Below are 18277 nucleotides of genomic sequence, written 5' to 3'. Positions count from 1 at the left end.
GCGCTGAGTCGGCTTCCCGCCTGTCGGCAGCGGCCGAAGGTGATCGTACCCGGCAGGCGCATTTCGAGGCAGGCTAGGGGAGCACATCCAGACGCATTCGGACAGCGTATCCGCGCACATTTCGCATCCTTTGGCAAGAGTCGGCGCCGGCGGCGCAAGAGTACGCAGAGGACCGCGTTCTGGCGGCATCTTTAAGCAGTGCAGTGCAGGATTCAGCGTCTGCAGCATCTTCTCCACAGAATGCTACGGCGCTTGACGGCAGTCCCACTTTCCCTTGAGACATCTGCTCGGGAAGCAGCGTGAAGGTACCGCTGGCCCGAGCATCGGTGGTTCAGTGGTAGAATGCTCGCCTGCCACGCGGGCGGCCCGGGTTCGATTCCCGGCCGATGCATCATTTTGTTTTTTCTCCGGTAGGGGTGCTGCGTGTCTTTCGCACTCGAACTGCGTGAGCCATGAGAATGAACCGCGGGATTCCGTGTGGAAAGAACCAATCATGCAGCGCGGACGACTGCTCGTTTGGACTCCTGCGTGCTATTGTACATACTGGCGTCGGCCTAGCATCGCAAGTTGCCTGCCGCGCCGTGAATGCACGTGTAGCAACAGAAAAAATGAGCCAGGGAGTGCAGACTCTCTACCACTTGTATTCGGTACTTACCAAGATTCCAGAAGGTCTAACGATCGCCTGCCTCGGTAGCGCAGTAGGCAGCGCGTAAGTCTCATAATCTTAAGGTCGTGAGTTCGATCCTCACCCGGGGCATCTAATTTTCTGTGACTGAAGGTGGTGCTGTTGCTAGGGCGCCAACTTATTTCTTGTTTGTTATCCGCAACGTTTCAACGCTTCAGCGGGAAAATGTTTACTTCCTGTTATTGCTACATACAGCTTCCCTATTCCTCTTCTCCCAGCAGAGCATGAAGCCAAAAGCATTGCTCTGCGACGTTTGAGGTGCGCGCCTTGCCAGTCAGTATGTGCAAAGATGCTCGCAAAGAGAGCGACAATGCGACAAGCGACCGTACGAACGGTCGAATGAAACGGCCGCATCCGGTGTGGTCTAGTGGCTAGGATACCTGGCTTTCACCCAGGAGGCCCGGGTTCGATTCCCGGTACCGGAACGGAATTTTTTCCACACGAATCGTGACAAGTTTGAGCTGTCCGAGCGGCCGTTTCCCGTCCTGCTCGCAATATAGCTACTGTTTCGTGACCGTCAGCAGAATATAGACTAGGGAAGCAGACACACGACGACCATAGGAATGGTGTATGGCTTCATGCCACCTGATTCCAGCGTAGGGCTGAGCAACTGCATCTGCCGAGGCCCGTTAGCTCAGTTGGTTAGAGCGTCGTGCTAATAACGCGAAGGTCGTGGGTTCGATCCCCCCACGGGCCACTTCTCTTTTACTACTGCGAAAAGGCAGCGCCGATTTCAGCTGGCGAGTGTGATGACCAAATGATCATCACCCTGCGTGGAAGTTGACAGAGGATCCGAACCCGACTCGTCGGGAAGCACTACAGCATTCACTCGGCAATGGCCATAATATCTTGAATACACTGGTTAGAGAAAATGAAAGAAAATGTCCGATTGCCGATGCGTAACAACTTTGGCCCTTGTCAGTACTTGGGCGGGTGAGCGCATGGGAACACAGGGCAGTATTGGCAGTTTTACTTCCTATTTTTGTTTCTCCTTTGTTTTCGGAGCTACAGCCCGATTCGGCCAGGGAGACGCCACCGTGAAATGAAGGGGGCGTGCTGTGTGTCCATCGCCTCGCCTCGCCTCTCCTTACCTCTCTCAGTCGTTTCTCGTGCTTGTCGTTTTGATATAGGCCGATTTGAGAGCGTCAGCTCTCGCGTCAGCTGAGCAAAGTCGAGACAAGTCGAGACACACTAAGGGCTGGTATGCAGCGAGTAAGAGGGCGAAAAAACAATAGTTTAAGAGCGCGTGGCAAAAGTACTCATACGCGAAATTAAAAGCCTGCTGCGGTGGCCGGGAATCGAACCCGGATCAACTGCTTGGAAGGCAACTATGCTGACCATTACACCACCACCGCACAAGCGAGCGCCCCGCCACCGCGCTGAGTCGGCTTCCCGCCTGTCGGCAGCGGCCGAAGGTGATCGTACCCGGCAGGCGCATTTCGAGGCAGGCTAGGGGAGCACATCCAGACGCATTCGGACAGCGTATCCGCGCACATTTCGCATCCTTTGGCAAGAGTCGGCGCCGGCGGCGCAAGAGTACGCAGAGGACCGCGTTCTGGCGGCATCTTTAAGCAGTGCAGTGCAGGATTCAGCGTCTGCAGCATCTTCTCCACAGAATGCTACGGCGCTTGACGGCAGTCCCACTTTCCCTTGAGACATCTGCTCGGGAAGCAGCGTGAAGGTACCGCTGGCCCGAGCATCGGTGGTTCAGTGGTAGAATGCTCGCCTGCCACGCGGGCGGCCCGGGTTCGATTCCCGGCCGATGCATCATTTTGTTTTTTCTCCGGTAGGGGTGCTGCGTGTCTTTCGCACTCGAACTGCGTGAGCCATGAGAATGAACCGCGGGATTCCGTGTGGAAAGAACCAATCATGCAGCGCGGACGACTGCTCGTTTGGACTCCTGCGTGCTATTGTACATACTGGCGTCGGCCTAGCATCGCAAGTTGCCTGCCGCGCCGTGAATGCACGTGTAGCAACAGAAAAAATGAGCCAGGGAGTGCAGACTCTCTACCACTTGTATTCGGTACTTACCAAGATTCCAGAAGGTCTAACGATCGCCTGCCTCGGTAGCGCAGTAGGCAGCGCGTAAGTCTCATAATCTTAAGGTCGTGAGTTCGATCCTCACCCGGGGCATCTAATTTTCTGTGACTGAAGGTGGTGCTGTTGCTAGGGCGCCAACTTATTTCTTGTTTGTTATCCGCAACGTTTCAACGCTTCAGCGGGAAAATGTTTACTTCCTGTTATTGCTACATACAGCTTCCCTATTCCTCTTCTCCCAGCAGAGCATGAAGCCAAAAGCATTGCTCTGCGACGTTTGAGGTGCGCGCCTTGCCAGTCAGTATGTGCAAAGATGCTCGCAAAGAGAGCGACAATGCGACAAGCGACCGTACGAACGGTCGAATGAAACGGCCGCATCCGGTGTGGTCTAGTGGCTAGGATACCTGGCTTTCACCCAGGAGGCCCGGGTTCGATTCCCGGTACCGGAACGGAATTTTTTCCACACGAATCGTGACAAGTTTGAGCTGTCCGAGCGGCCGTTTCCCGTCCTGCTCGCAATATAGCTACTGTTTCGTGACCGTCAGCAGAATATAGACTAGGGAAGCAGACACACGACGACCATAGGAATGGTGTATGGCTTCATGCCACCTGATTCCAGCGTAGGGCTGAGCAACTGCATCTGCCGAGGCCCGTTAGCTCAGTTGGTTAGAGCGTCGTGCTAATAACGCGAAGGTCGTGGGTTCGATCCCCCCACGGGCCACTTCTCTTTTACTACTGCGAAAAGGCAGCGCCGATTTCAGCTGGCGAGTGTGATGACCAAATGATCATCACCCTGCGTGGAAGTTGACAGAGGATCCGAACCCGACTCGTCGGGAAGCACTACAGCATTCACTCGGCAATGGCCATAATATCTTGAATACACTGGTTAGAGAAAATGAAAGAAAATGTCCGATTGCCGATGCGTAACAACTTTGGCCCTTGTCAGTACTTGGGCGGGTGAGCGCATGGGAACACAGGGCAGTATTGGCAGTTTTACTTCCTATTTTTGTTTCTCCTTTGTTTTCGGAGCTACAGCCCGATTCGGCCAGGGAGACGCCACCGTGAAATGAAGGGGGCGTGCTGTGTGTCCATCGCCTCGCCTCGCCTCTCCTTACCTCTCTCAGTCGTTTCTCGTGCTTGTCGTTTTGATATAGGCCGATTTGAGAGCGTCAGCTCTCGCGTCAGCTGAGCAAAGTCGAGACAAGTCGAGACACACTAAGGGCTGGTATGCAGCGAGTAAGAGGGCGAAAAAACAATAGTTTAAGAGCGCGTGGCAAAAGTACTCATACGCGAAATTAAAAGCCTGCTGCGGTGGCCGGGAATCGAACCCGGATCAACTGCTTGGAAGGCAACTATGCTGACCATTACACCACCACCGCACAAGCGAGCGCCCCGCCACCGCGCTGAGTCGGCTTCCCGCCTGTCGGCAGCGGCCGAAGGTGATCGTACCCGGCAGGCGCATTTCGAGGCAGGCTAGGGGAGCACATCCAGACGCATTCGGACAGCGTATCCGCGCACATTTCGCATCCTTTGGCAAGAGTCGGCGCCGGCGGCGCAAGAGTACGCAGAGGACCGCGTTCTGGCGGCATCTTTAAGCAGTGCAGTGCAGGATTCAGCGTCTGCAGCATCTTCTCCACAGAATGCTACGGCGCTTGACGGCAGTCCCACTTTCCCTTGAGACATCTGCTCGGGAAGCAGCGTGAAGGTACCGCTGGCCCGAGCATCGGTGGTTCAGTGGTAGAATGCTCGCCTGCCACGCGGGCGGCCCGGGTTCGGTTCCCGGCCGATGCATCATTTTGTTTTTTCTCCGGTAGGGGTGCTGCGTGTCTTTCGCACTCGAACTGCGTGAGCCATGAGAATGAACCGCGGGATTCCGTGTGGAAAGAACCAATCATGCAGCGCGGACGACTGCTCGTTTGGACTCCTGCGTGCTATTGTACATACTGGCGTCGGCCTAGCATCGCAAGTTGCCTGCCGCGCCGTGAATGCACGTGTAGCAACAGAAAAAATGAGCCAGGGAGTGCAGACTCTCTACCACTTGTATTCGGTACTTACCAAGATTCCAGAAGGTCTAACGATCGCCTGCCTCGGTAGCGCAGTAGGCAGCGCGTAAGTCTCATAATCTTAAGGTCGTGAGTTCGATCCTCACCCGGGGCATCTAATTTTCTGTGACTGAAGGTGGTGCTGTTGCTAGGGCGCCAACTTATTTCTTGTTTGTTATCCGCAACGTTTCAACGCTTCAGCGGGAAAATGTTTACTTCCTGTTATTGCTACATACAGCTTCCCTATTCCTCTTCTCCCAGCAGAGCATGAAGCCAAAAGCATTGCTCTGCGACGTTTGAGGTGCGCGCCTTGCCAGTCAGTATGTGCAAAGATGCTCGCAAAGAGAGCGACAATGCGACAAGCGACCGTACGAACGGTCGAATGAAACGGCCGCATCCGGTGTGGTCTAGTGGCTAGGATACCTGGCTTTCACCCAGGAGGCCCGGGTTCGATTCCCGGTACCGGAACGGAATTTTTTCCACACGAATCGTGACAAGTTTGAGCTGTCCGAGCGGCCGTTTCCCGTCCTGCTCGCAATATAGCTACTGTTTCGTGACCGTCAGCAGAATATAGACTAGGGAAGCAGACACACGACGACCATAGGAATGGTGTATGGCTTCATGCCACCTGATTCCAGCGTAGGGCTGAGCAACTGCATCTGCCGAGGCCCGTTAGCTCAGTTGGTTAGAGCGTCGTGCTAATAACGCGAAGGTCGTGGGTTCGATCCCCCCACGGGCCACTTCTCTTTTACTACTGCGAAAAGGCAGCGCCGATTTCAGCTGGCGAGTGTGATGACCAAATGATCATCACCCTGCGTGGAAGTTGACAGAGGATCCGAACCCGACTCGTCGGGAAGCACTACAGCATTCACTCGGCAATGGCCATAATATCTTGAATACACTGGTTAGAGAAAATGTCCGATTGCCGATGCGTAACAACTTTGGCCCTTGTCAGTACTTGGGCGGGTGAGCGCATGGGAACACAGGGCAGTATTGGCAGTTTTACTTCCTATTTTTGTTTCTCCTTTGTTTTCGGAGCTACAGCCCGATTCGGCCAGGGAGACGCCACCGTGAAATGAAGGGGGCGTGCTGTGTGTCCATCGCCTCGCCTCGCCTCTCCTTACCTCTCTCAGTCGTTTCTCGTGCTTGTCGTTTTGATATAGGCCGATTTGAGAGCGTCAGCTCTCGCGTCAGCTGAGCAAAGTCGAGACAAGTCGAGACACACTAAGGGCTGGTATGCAGCGAGTAAGAGGGCGAAAAAACAATAGTTTAAGAGCGCGTGGCAAAAGTACTCATACGCGAAATTAAAAGCCTGCTGCGGTGGCCGGGAATCGAACCCGGATCAACTGCTTGGAAGGCAACTATGCTGACCATTACACCACCACCGCACAAGCGAGCGCCCCGCCACCGCGCTGAGTCGGCTTCCCGCCTGTCGGCAGCGGCCGAAGGTGATCGTACCCGGCAGGCGCATTTCGAGGCAGGCTAGGGGAGCACATCCAGACGCATTCGGACAGCGTATCCGCGCACATTTCGCATCCTTTGGCAAGAGTCGGCGCCGGCGGCGCAAGAGTACGCAGAGGACCGCGTTCTGGCGGCATCTTTAAGCAGTGCAGTGCAGGATTCAGCGTCTGCAGCATCTTCTCCACAGAATGCTACGGCGCTTGACGGCAGTCCCACTTTCCCTTGAGACATCTGCTCGGGAAGCAGCGTGAAGGTACCGCTGGCCCGAGCATCGGTGGTTCAGTGGTAGAATGCTCGCCTGCCACGCGGGCGGCCCGGGTTCGGTTCCCGGCCGATGCATCATTTTGTTTTTTCTCCGGTAGGGGTGCTGCGTGTCTTTCGCACTCGAACTGCGTGAGCCATGAGAATGAACCGCGGGATTCCGTGTGGAAAGAACCAATCATGCAGCGCGGACGACTGCTCGTTTGGACTCCTGCGTGCTATTGTACATACTGGCGTCGGCCTAGCATCGCAAGTTGCCTGCCGCGCCGTGAATGCACGTGTAGCAACAGAAAAAATGAGCCAGGGAGTGCAGACTCTCTACCACTTGTATTCGGTACTTACCAAGATTCCAGAAGGTCTAACGATCGCCTGCCTCGGTAGCGCAGTAGGCAGCGCGTAAGTCTCATAATCTTAAGGTCGTGAGTTCGATCCTCACCCGGGGCATCTAATTTTCTGTGACTGAAGGTGGTGCTGTTGCTAGGGCGCCAACTTATTTCTTGTTTGTTATCCGCAACGTTTCAACGCTTCAGCGGGAAAATGTTTACTTCCTGTTATTGCTACATACAGCTTCCCTATTCCTCTTCTCCCAGCAGAGCATGAAGCCAAAAGCATTGCTCTGCGACGTTTGAGGTGCGCGCCTTGCCAGTCAGTATGTGCAAAGATGCTCGCAAAGAGAGCGACAATGCGACAAGCGACCGTACGAACGGTCGAATGAAACGGCCGCATCCGGTGTGGTCTAGTGGCTAGGATACCTGGCTTTCACCCAGGAGGCCCGGGTTCGATTCCCGGTACCGGAACGGAATTTTTTCCACACGAATCGTGACAAGTTTGAGCTGTCCGAGCGGCCGTTTCCCGTCCTGCTCGCAATATAGCTACTGTTTCGTGACCGTCAGCAGAATATAGACTAGGGAAGCAGACACACGACGACCATAGGAATGGTGTATGGCTTCATGCCACCTGATTCCAGCGTAGGGCTGAGCAACTGCATCTGCCGAGGCCCGTTAGCTCAGTTGGTTAGAGCGTCGTGCTAATAACGCGAAGGTCGTGGGTTCGATCCCCCCACGGGCCACTTCTCTTTTACTACTGCGAAAAGGCAGCGCCGATTTCAGCTGGCGAGTGTGATGACCAAATGATCATCACCCTGCGTGGAAGTTGACAGAGGATCCGAACCCGACTCGTCGGGAAGCACTACAGCATTCACTCGGCAATGGCCATAATATCTTGAATACACTGGTTAGAGAAAATGAAAGAAAATGTCCGATTGCCGATGCGTAACAACTTTGGCCCTTGTCAGTACTTGGGCGGGTGAGCGCATGGGAACACAGGGCAGTATTGGCAGTTTTACTTCCTATTTTTGTTTCTCCTTTGTTTTCGGAGCTACAGCCCGATTCGGCCAGGGAGACGCCACCGTGAAATGAAGGGGGCGTGCTGTGTGTCCATCGCCTCGCCTCGCCTCTCCTTACCTCTCTCAGTCGTTTCTCGTGCTTGTCGTTTTGATATAGGCCGATTTGAGAGCGTCAGCTCTCGCGTCAGCTGAGCAAAGTCGAGACAAGTCGAGACACACTAAGGGCTGGTATGCAGCGAGTAAGAGGGCGAAAAAACAATAGTTTAAGAGCGCGTGGCAAAAGTACTCATACGCGAAATTAAAAGCCTGCTGCGGTGGCCGGGAATCGAACCCGGATCAACTGCTTGGAAGGCAACTATGCTGACCATTACACCACCACCGCACAAGCGAGCGCCCCGCCACCGCGCTGAGTCGGCTTCCCGCCTGTCGGCAGCGGCCGAAGGTGATCGTACCCGGCAGGCGCATTTCGAGGCAGGCTAGGGGAGCACATCCAGACGCATTCGGACAGCGTATCCGCGCACATTTCGCATCCTTTGGCAAGAGTCGGCGCCGGCGGCGCAAGAGTACGCAGAGGACCGCGTTCTGGCGGCATCTTTAAGCAGTGCAGTGCAGGATTCAGCGTCTGCAGCATCTTCTCCACAGAATGCTACGGCGCTTGACGGCAGTCCCACTTTCCCTTGAGACATCTGCTCGGGAAGCAGCGTGAAGGTACCGCTGGCCCGAGCATCGGTGGTTCAGTGGTAGAATGCTCGCCTGCCACGCGGGCGGCCCGGGTTCGATTCCCGGCCGATGCATCATTTTGTTTTTTCTCCGGTAGGGGTGCTGCGTGTCTTTCGCACTCGAACTGCGTGAGCCATGAGAATGAACCGCGGGATTCCGTGTGGAAAGAACCAATCATGCAGCGCGGACGACTGCTCGTTTGGACTCCTGCGTGCTATTGTACATACTGGCGTCGGCCTAGCATCGCAAGTTGCCTGCCGCGCCGTGAATGCACGTGTAGCAACAGAAAAAATGAGCCAGGGAGTGCAGACTCTCTACCACTTGTATTCGGTACTTACCAAGATTCCAGAAGGTCTAACGATCGCCTGCCTCGGTAGCGCAGTAGGCAGCGCGTAAGTCTCATAATCTTAAGGTCGTGAGTTCGATCCTCACCCGGGGCATCTAATTTTCTGTGACTGAAGGTGGTGCTGTTGCTAGGCCGCCAACTTATTTCTTGTTTGTTATCCGCAACGTTTCAACGCTTCAGCGGGAAAATGTTTACTTCCTGTTATTGCTACATACAGCTTCCCTATTCCTCTTCTCCCAGCAGAGCATGAAGCCAAAAGCATTGCTCTGCGACGTTTGAGGTGCGCGCCTTGCCAGTCAGTATGTGCAAAGATGCTCGCAAAGAGAGCGACAATGCGACAAGCGACCGTACGAACGGTCGAATGAAACGGCCGCATCCGGTGTGGTCTAGTGGCTAGGATACCTGGCTTTCACCCAGGAGGCCCGGGTTCGATTCCCGGTACCGGAACGGAATTTTTTCCACACGAATCGTGACAAGTTTGAGCTGTCCGAGCGGCCGTTTCCCGTCCTGCTCGCAATATAGCTACTGTTTCGTGACCGTCAGCAGAATATAGACTAGGGAAGCAGACACACGACGACCATAGGAATGGTGTATGGCTTCATGCCACCTGATTCCAGCGTAGGGCTGAGCAACTGCATCTGCCGAGGCCCGTTAGCTCAGTTGGTTAGAGCGTCGTGCTAATAACGCGAAGGTCGTGGGTTCGATCCCCCCACGGGCCACTTCTCTTTTACTACTGCGAAAAGGCAGCGCCGATTTCAGCTGGCGAGTGTGATGACCAAATGATCATCACCCTGCGTGGAAGTTGACAGAGGATCCGAACCCGACTCGTCGGGAAGCACTACAGCATTCACTCGGCAATGGCCATAATATCTTGAATACACTGGTTAGAGAAAATGAAAGAAAATGTCCGATTGCCGATGCGTAACAACTTTGGCCCTTGTCAGTACTTGGGCGGGTGAGCGCATGGGAACACAGGGCAGTATTGGCAGTTTTACTTCCTATTTTTGTTTCTCCTTTGTTTTCGGAGCTACAGCCCGATTCGGCCAGGGAGACGCCACCGTGAAATGAAGGGGGCGTGCTGTGTGTCCATCGCCTCGCCTCGCCTCTCCTTACCTCTCTCAGTCGTTTCTCGTGCTTGTCGTTTTGATATAGGCCGATTTGAGAGCGTCAGCTCTCGCGTCAGCTGAGCAAAGTCGAGACAAGTCGAGACACACTAAGGGCTGGTATGCAGCGAGTAAGAGGGCGAAAAAACAATAGTTTAAGAGCGCGTGGCAAAAGTACTCATACGCGAAATTAAAAGCCTGCTGCGGTGGCCGGGAATCGAACCCGGATCAACTGCTTGGAAGGCAACTATGCTGACCATTACACCACCACCGCACAAGCGAGCGCCCCGCCACCGCGCTGAGTCGGCTTCCCGCCTGTCGGCAGCGGCCGAAGGTGATCGTACCCGGCAGGCGCATTTCGAGGCAGGCTAGGGGAGCACATCCAGACGCATTCGGACAGCGTATCCGCGCACATTTCGCATCCTTTGGCAAGAGTCGGCGCCGGCGGCGCAAGAGTACGCAGAGGACCGCGTTCTGGCGGCATCTTTAAGCAGTGCAGTGCAGGATTCAGCGTCTGCAGCATCTTCTCCACAGAATGCTACGGCGCTTGACGGCAGTCCCACTTTCCCTTGAGACATCTGCTCGGGAAGCAGCGTGAAGGTACCGCTGGCCCGAGCATCGGTGGTTCAGTGGTAGAATGCTCGCCTGCCACGCGGGCGGCCCGGGTTCGATTCCCGGCCGATGCATCATTTTGTTTTTTCTCCGGTAGGGGTGCTGCGTGTCTTTCGCACTCGAACTGCGTGAGCCATGAGAATGAACCGCGGGATTCCGTGTGGAAAGAACCAATCATGCAGCGCGGACGACTGCTCGTTTGGACTCCTGCGTGCTATTGTACATACTGGCGTCGGCCTAGCATCGCAAGTTGCCTGCCGCGCCGTGAATGCACGTGTAGCAACAGAAAAAATGAGCCAGGGAGTGCAGACTCTCTACCACTTGTATTCGGTACTTACCAAGATTCCAGAAGGTCTAACGATCGCCTGCCTCGGTAGCGCAGTAGGCAGCGCGTAAGTCTCATAATCTTAAGGTCGTGAGTTCGATCCTCACCCGGGGCATCTAATTTTCTGTGACTGAAGGTGGTGCTGTTGCTAGGGCGCCAACTTATTTCTTGTTTGTTATCCGCAACGTTTCAACGCTTCAGCGGGAAAATGTTTACTTCCTGTTATTGCTACATACAGCTTCCCTATTCCTCTTCTCCCAGCAGAGCATGAAGCCAAAAGCATTGCTCTGCGACGTTTGAGGTGCGCGCCTTGCCAGTCAGTATGTGCAAAGATGCTCGCAAAGAGAGCGACAATGCGACAAGCGACCGTACGAACGGTCGAATGAAACGGCCGCATCCGGTGTGGTCTAGTGGCTAGGATACCTGGCTTTCACCCAGGAGGCCCGGGTTCGATTCCCGGTACCGGAACGGAATTTTTTCCACACGAATCGTGACAAGTTTGAGCTGTCCGAGCGGCCGTTTCCCGTCCTGCTCGCAATATAGCTACTGTTTCGTGACCGTCAGCAGAATATAGACTAGGGAAGCAGACACACGACGACCATAGGAATGGTGTATGGCTTCATGCCACCTGATTCCAGCGTAGGGCTGAGCAACTGCATCTGCCGAGGCCCGTTAGCTCAGTTGGTTAGAGCGTCGTGCTAATAACGCGAAGGTCGTGGGTTCGATCCCCCCACGGGCCACTTCTCTTTTACTACTGCGAAAAGGCAGCGCCGATTTCAGCTGGCGAGTGTGATGACCAAATGATCATCACCCTGCGTGGAAGTTGACAGAGGATCCGAACCCGACTCGTCGGGAAGCACTACAGCATTCACTCGGCAATGGCCATAATATCTTGAATACACTGGTTAGAGAAAATGAAAGAAAATGTCCGATTGCCGATGCGTAACAACTTTGGCCCTTGTCAGTACTTGGGCGGGTGAGCGCATGGGAACACAGGGCAGTATTGGCAGTTTTACTTCCTATTTTTGTTTCTCCTTTGTTTTCGGAGCTACAGCCCGATTCGGCCAGGGAGACGCCACCGTGAAATGAAGGGGGCGTGCTGTGTGTCCATCGCCTCGCCTCGCCTCTCCTTACCTCTCTCAGTCGTTTCTCGTGCTTGTCGTTTTGATATAGGCCGATTTGAGAGCGTCAGCTCTCGCGTCAGCTGAGCAAAGTCGAGACAAGTCGAGACACACTAAGGGCTGGTATGCAGCGAGTAAGAGGGCGAAAAAACAATAGTTTAAGAGCGCGTGGCAAAAGTACTCATACGCGAAATTAAAAGCCTGCTGCGGTGGCCGGGAATCGAACCCGGATCAACTGCTTGGAAGGCAACTATGCTGACCATTACACCACCACCGCACAAGCGAGCGCCCCGCCACCGCGCTGAGTCGGCTTCCCGCCTGTCGGCAGCGGCCGAAGGTGATCGTACCCGGCAGGCGCATTTCGAGGCAGGCTAGGGGAGCACATCCAGACGCATTCGGACAGCGTATCCGCGCACATTTCGCATCCTTTGGCAAGAGTCGGCGCCGGCGGCGCAAGAGTACGCAGAGGACCGCGTTCTGGCGGCATCTTTAAGCAGTGCAGTGCAGGATTCAGCGTCTGCAGCATCTTCTCCACAGAATGCTACGGCGCTTGACGGCAGTCCCACTTTCCCTTGAGACATCTGCTCGGGAAGCAGCGTGAAGGTACCGCTGGCCCGAGCATCGGTGGTTCAGTGGTAGAATGCTCGCCTGCCACGCGGGCGGCCCGGGTTCGATTCCCGGCCGATGCATCATTTTGTTTTTTCTCCGGTAGGGGTGCTGCGTGTCTTTCGCACTCGAACTGCGTGAGCCATGAGAATGAACCGCGGGATTCCGTGTGGAAAGAACCAATCATGCAGCGCGGACGACTGCTCGTTTGGACTCCTGCGTGCTATTGTACATACTGGCGTCGGCCTAGCATCGCAAGTTGCCTGCCGCGCCGTGAATGCACGTGTAGCAACAGAAAAAATGAGCCAGGGAGTGCAGACTCTCTACCACTTGTATTCGGTACTTACCAAGATTCCAGAAGGTCTAACGATCGCCTGCCTCGGTAGCGCAGTAGGCAGCGCGTAAGTCTCATAATCTTAAGGTCGTGAGTTCGATCCTCACCCGGGGCATCTAATTTTCTGTGACTGAAGGTGGTGCTGTTGCTAGGGCGCCAACTTATTTCTTGTTTGTTATCCGCAACGTTTCAACGCTTCAGCGGGAAAATGTTTACTTCCTGTTATTGCTACATACAGCTTCCCTATTCCTCTTCTCCCAGCAGAGCATGAAGCCAAAAGCATTGCTCTGCGACGTTTGAGGTGCGCGCCTTGCCAGTCAGTATGTGCAAAGATGCTCGCAAAGAGAGCGACAATGCGACAAGCGACCGTACGAACGGTCGAATGAAACGGCCGCATCCGGTGTGGTCTAGTGGCTAGGATACCTGGCTTTCACCCAGGAGGCCCGGGTTCGATTCCCGGTACCGGAACGGAATTTTTTCCACACGAATCGTGACAAGTTTGAGCTGTCCGAGCGGCCGTTTCCCGTCCTGCTCGCAATATAGCTACTGTTTCGTGACCGTCAGCAGAATATAGACTAGGGAAGCAGACACACGACGACCATAGGAATGGTGTATGGCTTCATGCCACCTGATTCCAGCGTAGGGCTGAGCAACTGCATCTGCCGAGGCCCGTTAGCTCAGTTGGTTAGAGCGTCGTGCTAATAACGCGAAGGTCGTGGGTTCGATCCCCCCACGGGCCACTTCTCTTTTACTACTGCGAAAAGGCAGCGCCGATTTCAGCTGGCGAGTGTGATGACCAAATGATCATCACCCTGCGTGGAAGTTGACAGAGGATCCGAACCCGACTCGTCGGGAAGCACTACAGCATTCACTCGGCAATGGCCATAATATCTTGAATACACTGGTTAGAGAAAATGAAAGAAAATGTCCGATTGCCGATGCGTAACAACTTTGGCCCTTGTCAGTACTTGGGCGGGTGAGCGCATGGGAACACAGGGCAGTATTGGCAGTTTTACTTCCTATTTTTGTTTCTCCTTTGTTTTCGGAGCTACAGCCCGATTCGGCCAGGGAGACGCCACCGTGAAATGAAGGGGGCGTGCTGTGCGTCCATCGCCTCGCCTCGCCTCTCCTTACCTCTCTCAGTCGTTTCTCGTGCTTGTCGTTTTGATATAGGCCGATTTGAGAGCGTCAGCTCTCGCGTCAGCTGAGCAAAGTCGAGACAAGTCGAGACACACTAAGGGCTGGTATGCAGCGAGTAAGAGGGCGAAAAAACAATAGTTTAAGAGCGCGTGGCAAAAGTACTCATACGCGAAATTAAAAGCCTGCTGCGGTGGCCGGGAATCGAACCCGGATCAACTGCTTGGAAGGCAACTATGCTGACCATTACACCACCACCGCACAAGCGAGCGCCCCGCCACCGCGCTGAGTCGGCTTCCCGCCTGTCGGCAGCGGCCGAAGGTGATCGTACCCGGCAGGCGCATTTCGAGGCAGGCTAGGGGAGCACATCCAGACGCATTCGGACAGCGTATCCGCGCACATTTCGCATCCTTTGGCAAGAGTCGGCGCCGGCGGCGCAAGAGTACGCAGAGGACCGCGTTCTGGCGGCATCTTTAAGCAGTGCAGTGCAGGATTCAGCGTCTGCAGCATCTTCTCCACAGAATGCTACGGCGCTTGACGGCAGTCCCACTTTCCCTTGAGACATCTGCTCGGGAAGCAGCGTGAAGGTACCGCTGGCCCGAGCATCGGTGGTTCAGTGGTAGAATGCTCGCCTGCCACGCGGGCGGCCCGGGTTCGATTCCCGGCCGATGCATCATTTTGTTTTTTCTCCGGTAGGGGTGCTGCGTGTCTTTCGCACTCGAACTGCGTGAGCCATGAGAATGAACCGCGGGATTCCGTGTGGAAAGAACCAATCATGCAGCGCGGACGACTGCTCGTTTGGACTCCTGCGTGCTATTGTACATACTGGCGTCGGCCTAGCATCGCAAGTTGCCTGCCGCGCCGTGAATGCACGTGTAGCAACAGAAAAAATGAGCCAGGGAGTGCAGACTCTCTACCACTTGTATTCGGTACTTACCAAGATTCCAGAAGGTCTAACGATCGCCTGCCTCGGTAGCGCAGTAGGCAGCGCGTAAGTCTCATAATCTTAAGGTCGTGAGTTCGATCCTCACCCGGGGCATCTAATTTTCTGTGACTGAAGGTGGTGCTGTTGCTAGGGCGCCAACTTATTTCTTGTTTGTTATCCGCAACGTTTCAACGCTTCAGCGGGAAAATGTTTACTTCCTGTTATTGCTACATACAGCTTCCCTATTCCTCTTCTCCCAGCAGAGCATGAAGCCAAAAGCATTGCTCTGCGACGTTTGAGGTGCGCGCCTTGCCAGTCAGTATGTGCAAAGATGCTCGCAAAGAGAGCGACAATGCGACAAGCGACCGTACGAACGGTCGAATGAAACGGCCGCATCCGGTGTGGTCTAGTGGCTAGGATACCTGGCTTTCACCCAGGAGGCCCGGGTTCGATTCCCGGTACCGGAACGGAATTTTTTCCACACGAATCGTGACAAGTTTGAGCTGTCCGAGCGGCCGTTTCCCGTCCTGCTCGCAATATAGCTACTGTTTCGTGACCGTCAGCAGAATATAGACTAGGGAAGCAGACACACGACGACCATAGGAATGGTGTATGGCTTCATGCCACCTGATTCCAGCGTAGGGCTGAGCAACTGCATCTGCCGAGGCCCGTTAGCTCAGTTGGTTAGAGCGTCGTGCTAATAACGCGAAGGTCGTGGGTTCGATCCCCCCACGGGCCACTTCTCTTTTACTACTGCGAAAAGGCAGCGCCGATTTCAGCTGGCGAGTGTGATGACCAAATGATCATCACCCTGCGTGGAAGTTGACAGAGGATCCGAACCCGACTCGTCGGGAAGCACTACAGCATTCACTCGGCAATGGCCATAATATCTTGAATACACTGGTTAGAGAAAATGAAAGAAAATGTCCGATTGCCGATGCGTAACAACTTTGGCCCTTGTCAGTACTTGGGCGGGTGAGCGCATGGGAACACAGGGCAGTATTGGCAGTTTTACTTCCTATTTTTGTTTCTCCTTTGTTTTCGGAGCTACAGCCCGATTCGGCCAGGGAGACGCCACCGTGAAATGAAGGGGGCGTGCTGTGTGTCCATCGCCTCGCCTCGCCTCTCCTTACCTCTCTCAGTCGTTTCTCGTGCTTGTCGTTTTGATATAGGCCGATTTGAGAGCGTCAGCTCTCGCGTCAGCTGAGCAAAGTCGAGACAAGTCGAGACACACTAAGGGCTGGTATGCAGCGAGTAAGAGGGCGAAAAAACAATAGTTTAAGAGCGCGTGGCAAAAGTACTCATACGCGAAATTAAAAGCCTGCTGCGGTGGCCGGGAATCGAACCCGGATCAACTGCTTGGAAGGCAACTATGCTGACCATTACACCACCACCGCACAAGCGAGCGCCCCGCCACCGCGCTGAGTCGGCTTCCCGCCTGTCGGCAGCGGCCGAAGGTGATCGTACCCGGCAGGCGCATTTCGAGGCAGGCTAGGGGAGCACATCCAGACGCATTCGGACAGCGTATCCGCGCACATTTCGCATCCTTTGGCAAGAGTCGGCGCCGGCGGCGCAAGAGTACGCAGAGGACCGCGTTCTGGCGGCATCTTTAAGCAGTGCAGTGCAGGATTCAGCGTCTGCAGCATCTTCTCCACAGAATGCTACGGCGCTTGACGGCAGTCCCACTTTCCCTTGAGACATCTGCTCGGGAAGCAGCGTGAAGGTACCGCTGGCCCGAGCATCGGTGGTTCAGTGGTAGAATGCTCGCCTGCCACGCGGGCGGCCCGGGTTCGATTCCCGGCCGATGCATCATTTTGTTTTTTCTCCGGTAGGGGTGCTGCGTGTCTTTCGCACTCGAACTGCGTGAGCCATGAGAATGAACCGCGGGATTCCGTGTGGAAAGAACCAATCATGCAGCGCGGACGACTGCTCGTTTGGACTCCTGCGTGCTATTGTACATACTGGCGTCGGCCTAGCATCGCAAGTTGCCTGCCGCGCCGTGAATGCACGTGTAGCAACAGAAAAAATGAGCCAGGGAGTGCAGACTCTCTACCACTTGTATTCGGTACTTACCAAGATTCCAGAAGGTCTAACGATCGCCTGCCTCGGTAGCGCAGTAGGCAGCGCGTAAGTCTCATAATCTTAAGGTCGCGAGTTCGATCCTCACCCGGGGCATCTAATTTTCTGTGACTGAAGGTGGTGCTGTTGCTAGGGCGCCAACTTATTTCTTGTTTGTTATCCGCAACGTTTCAACGCTTCAGCGGGAAAATGTTTACTTCCTGTTATTGCTACATACAGCTTCCCTATTCCTCTTCTCCCAGCAGAGCATGAAGCCAAAAGCATTGCTCTGCGACGTTTGAGGTGCGCGCCTTGCCAGTCAGTATGTGCAAAGATGCTCGCAAAGAGAGCGACAATGCGACAAGCGACCGTACGAACGGTCGAATGAAACGGCCGCATCCGGTGTGGTCTAGTGGCTAGGATACCTGGCTTTCACCCAGGAGGCCCGGGTTCGATTCCCGGTACCGGAACGGAATTTTTTCCACACGAATCGTGACAAGTTTGAGCTGTCCGAGCGGCCGTTTCCCGTCCTGCTCGCAATATAGCTACTGTTTCGTGACCGTCAGCAGAATATAGACTAGGGAAGCAGACACACGACGACCATAGGAATGGTGTATGGCTTCATGCCACCTGATTCCAGCGTAGGGCTGAGCAACTGCATCTGCCGAGGCCCGTTAGCTCAGTTGGTTAGAGCGTCGTGCTAATAACGCGAAGGTCGTGGGTTCGATCCCCCCACGGGCCACTTCTCTTTTACTACTGCGAAAAGGCAGCGCCGATTTCAGCTGGCGAGTGTGAAGACCAAATGATCATCACCCTGCGTGGAAGTTGACAGAGGATCCGAACCCGACTCGTCGGGAAGCACTACAGCATTCACTCGGCAATGGCCATAATATCTTGAATACACTGGTTAGAGAAAATGAAAGAAAATGTCCGATTGCCGATGCGTAACAACTTTGGCCCTTGTCAGTACTTGGGCGGGTGAGCGCATGGGAACACAGGGCAGTATTGGCAGTTTTACTTCCTATTTTTGTTTCTCCTTTGTTTTCGGAGCTACAGCCCGATTCGGCCAGGGAGACGCCACCGTGAAATGAAGGGGGCGTGCTGTGTGTCCATCGCCTCGCCTCGCCTCTCCTTACCTCTCTCAGTCGTTTCTCGTGCT

At 54.7% G+C, this 18277-nt stretch overlaps 44 non-coding genes across 44 annotated transcripts; 36 read left to right on the top strand and 8 right to left on the bottom strand.

Moving 5' to 3' along the window:
* The first annotated feature begins 320 nt into the window (after positions 1-320).
* Positions 321-391, top strand: Trnag-gcc. The gene has a single exon. It is a non-coding gene; the product is annotated as a tRNA-Gly (tRNA).
* A 293-nt stretch (positions 392-684) lies between these two features.
* On the top strand, positions 685-757 carry Trnam-cau. The gene has a single exon. It is a non-coding gene; the product is annotated as a tRNA-Met (tRNA).
* Positions 758-1038: 281 nt separating this feature from the next.
* Positions 1039-1110, top strand: Trnae-uuc. Its single transcript has one exon. It is a non-coding gene; the product is annotated as a tRNA-Glu (tRNA).
* A 198-nt stretch (positions 1111-1308) lies between these two features.
* On the top strand, positions 1309-1382 carry Trnai-aau. The gene has a single exon. It is a non-coding gene; the product is annotated as a tRNA-Ile (tRNA).
* Positions 1383-1968: 586 nt separating this feature from the next.
* Trnag-ucc lies at positions 1969-2040 on the bottom strand. The gene has a single exon. It is a non-coding gene; the product is annotated as a tRNA-Gly (tRNA).
* A 341-nt stretch (positions 2041-2381) lies between these two features.
* Trnag-gcc lies at positions 2382-2452 on the top strand. The gene has a single exon. It is a non-coding gene; the product is annotated as a tRNA-Gly (tRNA).
* Positions 2453-2745: 293 nt separating this feature from the next.
* Positions 2746-2818, top strand: Trnam-cau. The gene has a single exon. It is a non-coding gene; the product is annotated as a tRNA-Met (tRNA).
* Positions 2819-3099: 281 nt separating this feature from the next.
* On the top strand, positions 3100-3171 carry Trnae-uuc. Its single transcript has one exon. It is a non-coding gene; the product is annotated as a tRNA-Glu (tRNA).
* A 198-nt stretch (positions 3172-3369) lies between these two features.
* Trnai-aau lies at positions 3370-3443 on the top strand. Its single transcript has one exon. It is a non-coding gene; the product is annotated as a tRNA-Ile (tRNA).
* Positions 3444-4029: 586 nt separating this feature from the next.
* Trnag-ucc lies at positions 4030-4101 on the bottom strand. The gene has a single exon. It is a non-coding gene; the product is annotated as a tRNA-Gly (tRNA).
* A 341-nt stretch (positions 4102-4442) lies between these two features.
* On the top strand, positions 4443-4513 carry Trnag-gcc. Its single transcript has one exon. It is a non-coding gene; the product is annotated as a tRNA-Gly (tRNA).
* A 293-nt stretch (positions 4514-4806) lies between these two features.
* On the top strand, positions 4807-4879 carry Trnam-cau. Its single transcript has one exon. It is a non-coding gene; the product is annotated as a tRNA-Met (tRNA).
* Positions 4880-5160: 281 nt separating this feature from the next.
* Positions 5161-5232, top strand: Trnae-uuc. The gene has a single exon. It is a non-coding gene; the product is annotated as a tRNA-Glu (tRNA).
* Positions 5233-5430: 198 nt separating this feature from the next.
* Trnai-aau lies at positions 5431-5504 on the top strand. Its single transcript has one exon. It is a non-coding gene; the product is annotated as a tRNA-Ile (tRNA).
* Positions 5505-6080: 576 nt separating this feature from the next.
* Positions 6081-6152, bottom strand: Trnag-ucc. The gene has a single exon. It is a non-coding gene; the product is annotated as a tRNA-Gly (tRNA).
* A 341-nt stretch (positions 6153-6493) lies between these two features.
* On the top strand, positions 6494-6564 carry Trnag-gcc. The gene has a single exon. It is a non-coding gene; the product is annotated as a tRNA-Gly (tRNA).
* Positions 6565-6857: 293 nt separating this feature from the next.
* On the top strand, positions 6858-6930 carry Trnam-cau. Its single transcript has one exon. It is a non-coding gene; the product is annotated as a tRNA-Met (tRNA).
* Positions 6931-7211: 281 nt separating this feature from the next.
* On the top strand, positions 7212-7283 carry Trnae-uuc. Its single transcript has one exon. It is a non-coding gene; the product is annotated as a tRNA-Glu (tRNA).
* Positions 7284-7481: 198 nt separating this feature from the next.
* Trnai-aau lies at positions 7482-7555 on the top strand. Its single transcript has one exon. It is a non-coding gene; the product is annotated as a tRNA-Ile (tRNA).
* A 586-nt stretch (positions 7556-8141) lies between these two features.
* On the bottom strand, positions 8142-8213 carry Trnag-ucc. Its single transcript has one exon. It is a non-coding gene; the product is annotated as a tRNA-Gly (tRNA).
* A 341-nt stretch (positions 8214-8554) lies between these two features.
* On the top strand, positions 8555-8625 carry Trnag-gcc. The gene has a single exon. It is a non-coding gene; the product is annotated as a tRNA-Gly (tRNA).
* A 293-nt stretch (positions 8626-8918) lies between these two features.
* On the top strand, positions 8919-8991 carry Trnam-cau. Its single transcript has one exon. It is a non-coding gene; the product is annotated as a tRNA-Met (tRNA).
* A 281-nt stretch (positions 8992-9272) lies between these two features.
* Positions 9273-9344, top strand: Trnae-uuc. Its single transcript has one exon. It is a non-coding gene; the product is annotated as a tRNA-Glu (tRNA).
* A 198-nt stretch (positions 9345-9542) lies between these two features.
* Trnai-aau lies at positions 9543-9616 on the top strand. The gene has a single exon. It is a non-coding gene; the product is annotated as a tRNA-Ile (tRNA).
* Positions 9617-10202: 586 nt separating this feature from the next.
* On the bottom strand, positions 10203-10274 carry Trnag-ucc. Its single transcript has one exon. It is a non-coding gene; the product is annotated as a tRNA-Gly (tRNA).
* Positions 10275-10615: 341 nt separating this feature from the next.
* Positions 10616-10686, top strand: Trnag-gcc. The gene has a single exon. It is a non-coding gene; the product is annotated as a tRNA-Gly (tRNA).
* Positions 10687-10979: 293 nt separating this feature from the next.
* Trnam-cau lies at positions 10980-11052 on the top strand. The gene has a single exon. It is a non-coding gene; the product is annotated as a tRNA-Met (tRNA).
* Positions 11053-11333: 281 nt separating this feature from the next.
* On the top strand, positions 11334-11405 carry Trnae-uuc. The gene has a single exon. It is a non-coding gene; the product is annotated as a tRNA-Glu (tRNA).
* Positions 11406-11603: 198 nt separating this feature from the next.
* Positions 11604-11677, top strand: Trnai-aau. Its single transcript has one exon. It is a non-coding gene; the product is annotated as a tRNA-Ile (tRNA).
* A 586-nt stretch (positions 11678-12263) lies between these two features.
* On the bottom strand, positions 12264-12335 carry Trnag-ucc. The gene has a single exon. It is a non-coding gene; the product is annotated as a tRNA-Gly (tRNA).
* A 341-nt stretch (positions 12336-12676) lies between these two features.
* On the top strand, positions 12677-12747 carry Trnag-gcc. The gene has a single exon. It is a non-coding gene; the product is annotated as a tRNA-Gly (tRNA).
* A 293-nt stretch (positions 12748-13040) lies between these two features.
* Trnam-cau lies at positions 13041-13113 on the top strand. Its single transcript has one exon. It is a non-coding gene; the product is annotated as a tRNA-Met (tRNA).
* A 281-nt stretch (positions 13114-13394) lies between these two features.
* On the top strand, positions 13395-13466 carry Trnae-uuc. Its single transcript has one exon. It is a non-coding gene; the product is annotated as a tRNA-Glu (tRNA).
* Positions 13467-13664: 198 nt separating this feature from the next.
* Trnai-aau lies at positions 13665-13738 on the top strand. The gene has a single exon. It is a non-coding gene; the product is annotated as a tRNA-Ile (tRNA).
* Positions 13739-14324: 586 nt separating this feature from the next.
* Positions 14325-14396, bottom strand: Trnag-ucc. Its single transcript has one exon. It is a non-coding gene; the product is annotated as a tRNA-Gly (tRNA).
* Positions 14397-14737: 341 nt separating this feature from the next.
* Positions 14738-14808, top strand: Trnag-gcc. The gene has a single exon. It is a non-coding gene; the product is annotated as a tRNA-Gly (tRNA).
* Positions 14809-15101: 293 nt separating this feature from the next.
* On the top strand, positions 15102-15174 carry Trnam-cau. Its single transcript has one exon. It is a non-coding gene; the product is annotated as a tRNA-Met (tRNA).
* A 281-nt stretch (positions 15175-15455) lies between these two features.
* On the top strand, positions 15456-15527 carry Trnae-uuc. Its single transcript has one exon. It is a non-coding gene; the product is annotated as a tRNA-Glu (tRNA).
* Positions 15528-15725: 198 nt separating this feature from the next.
* Trnai-aau lies at positions 15726-15799 on the top strand. The gene has a single exon. It is a non-coding gene; the product is annotated as a tRNA-Ile (tRNA).
* A 586-nt stretch (positions 15800-16385) lies between these two features.
* On the bottom strand, positions 16386-16457 carry Trnag-ucc. The gene has a single exon. It is a non-coding gene; the product is annotated as a tRNA-Gly (tRNA).
* Positions 16458-16798: 341 nt separating this feature from the next.
* On the top strand, positions 16799-16869 carry Trnag-gcc. The gene has a single exon. It is a non-coding gene; the product is annotated as a tRNA-Gly (tRNA).
* Positions 16870-17162: 293 nt separating this feature from the next.
* Positions 17163-17235, top strand: Trnam-cau. Its single transcript has one exon. It is a non-coding gene; the product is annotated as a tRNA-Met (tRNA).
* Positions 17236-17516: 281 nt separating this feature from the next.
* Trnae-uuc lies at positions 17517-17588 on the top strand. The gene has a single exon. It is a non-coding gene; the product is annotated as a tRNA-Glu (tRNA).
* Positions 17589-17786: 198 nt separating this feature from the next.
* Positions 17787-17860, top strand: Trnai-aau. Its single transcript has one exon. It is a non-coding gene; the product is annotated as a tRNA-Ile (tRNA).
* The last annotated feature ends 417 nt before the right edge of the window (positions 17861-18277 follow it).

Source organism: Schistocerca americana, unplaced genomic scaffold, assembly GCF_021461395.2.
Source record: "Schistocerca americana isolate TAMUIC-IGC-003095 unplaced genomic scaffold, iqSchAmer2.1 HiC_scaffold_133, whole genome shotgun sequence".
In the NCBI taxonomy this organism is placed as follows: Eukaryota; Metazoa; Arthropoda; class Insecta; order Orthoptera; family Acrididae; genus Schistocerca; species Schistocerca americana.
The sequence above is the reverse complement of the archived record's forward strand: the minus strand, read 5'-3'. Positions and strand labels throughout refer to the sequence as shown.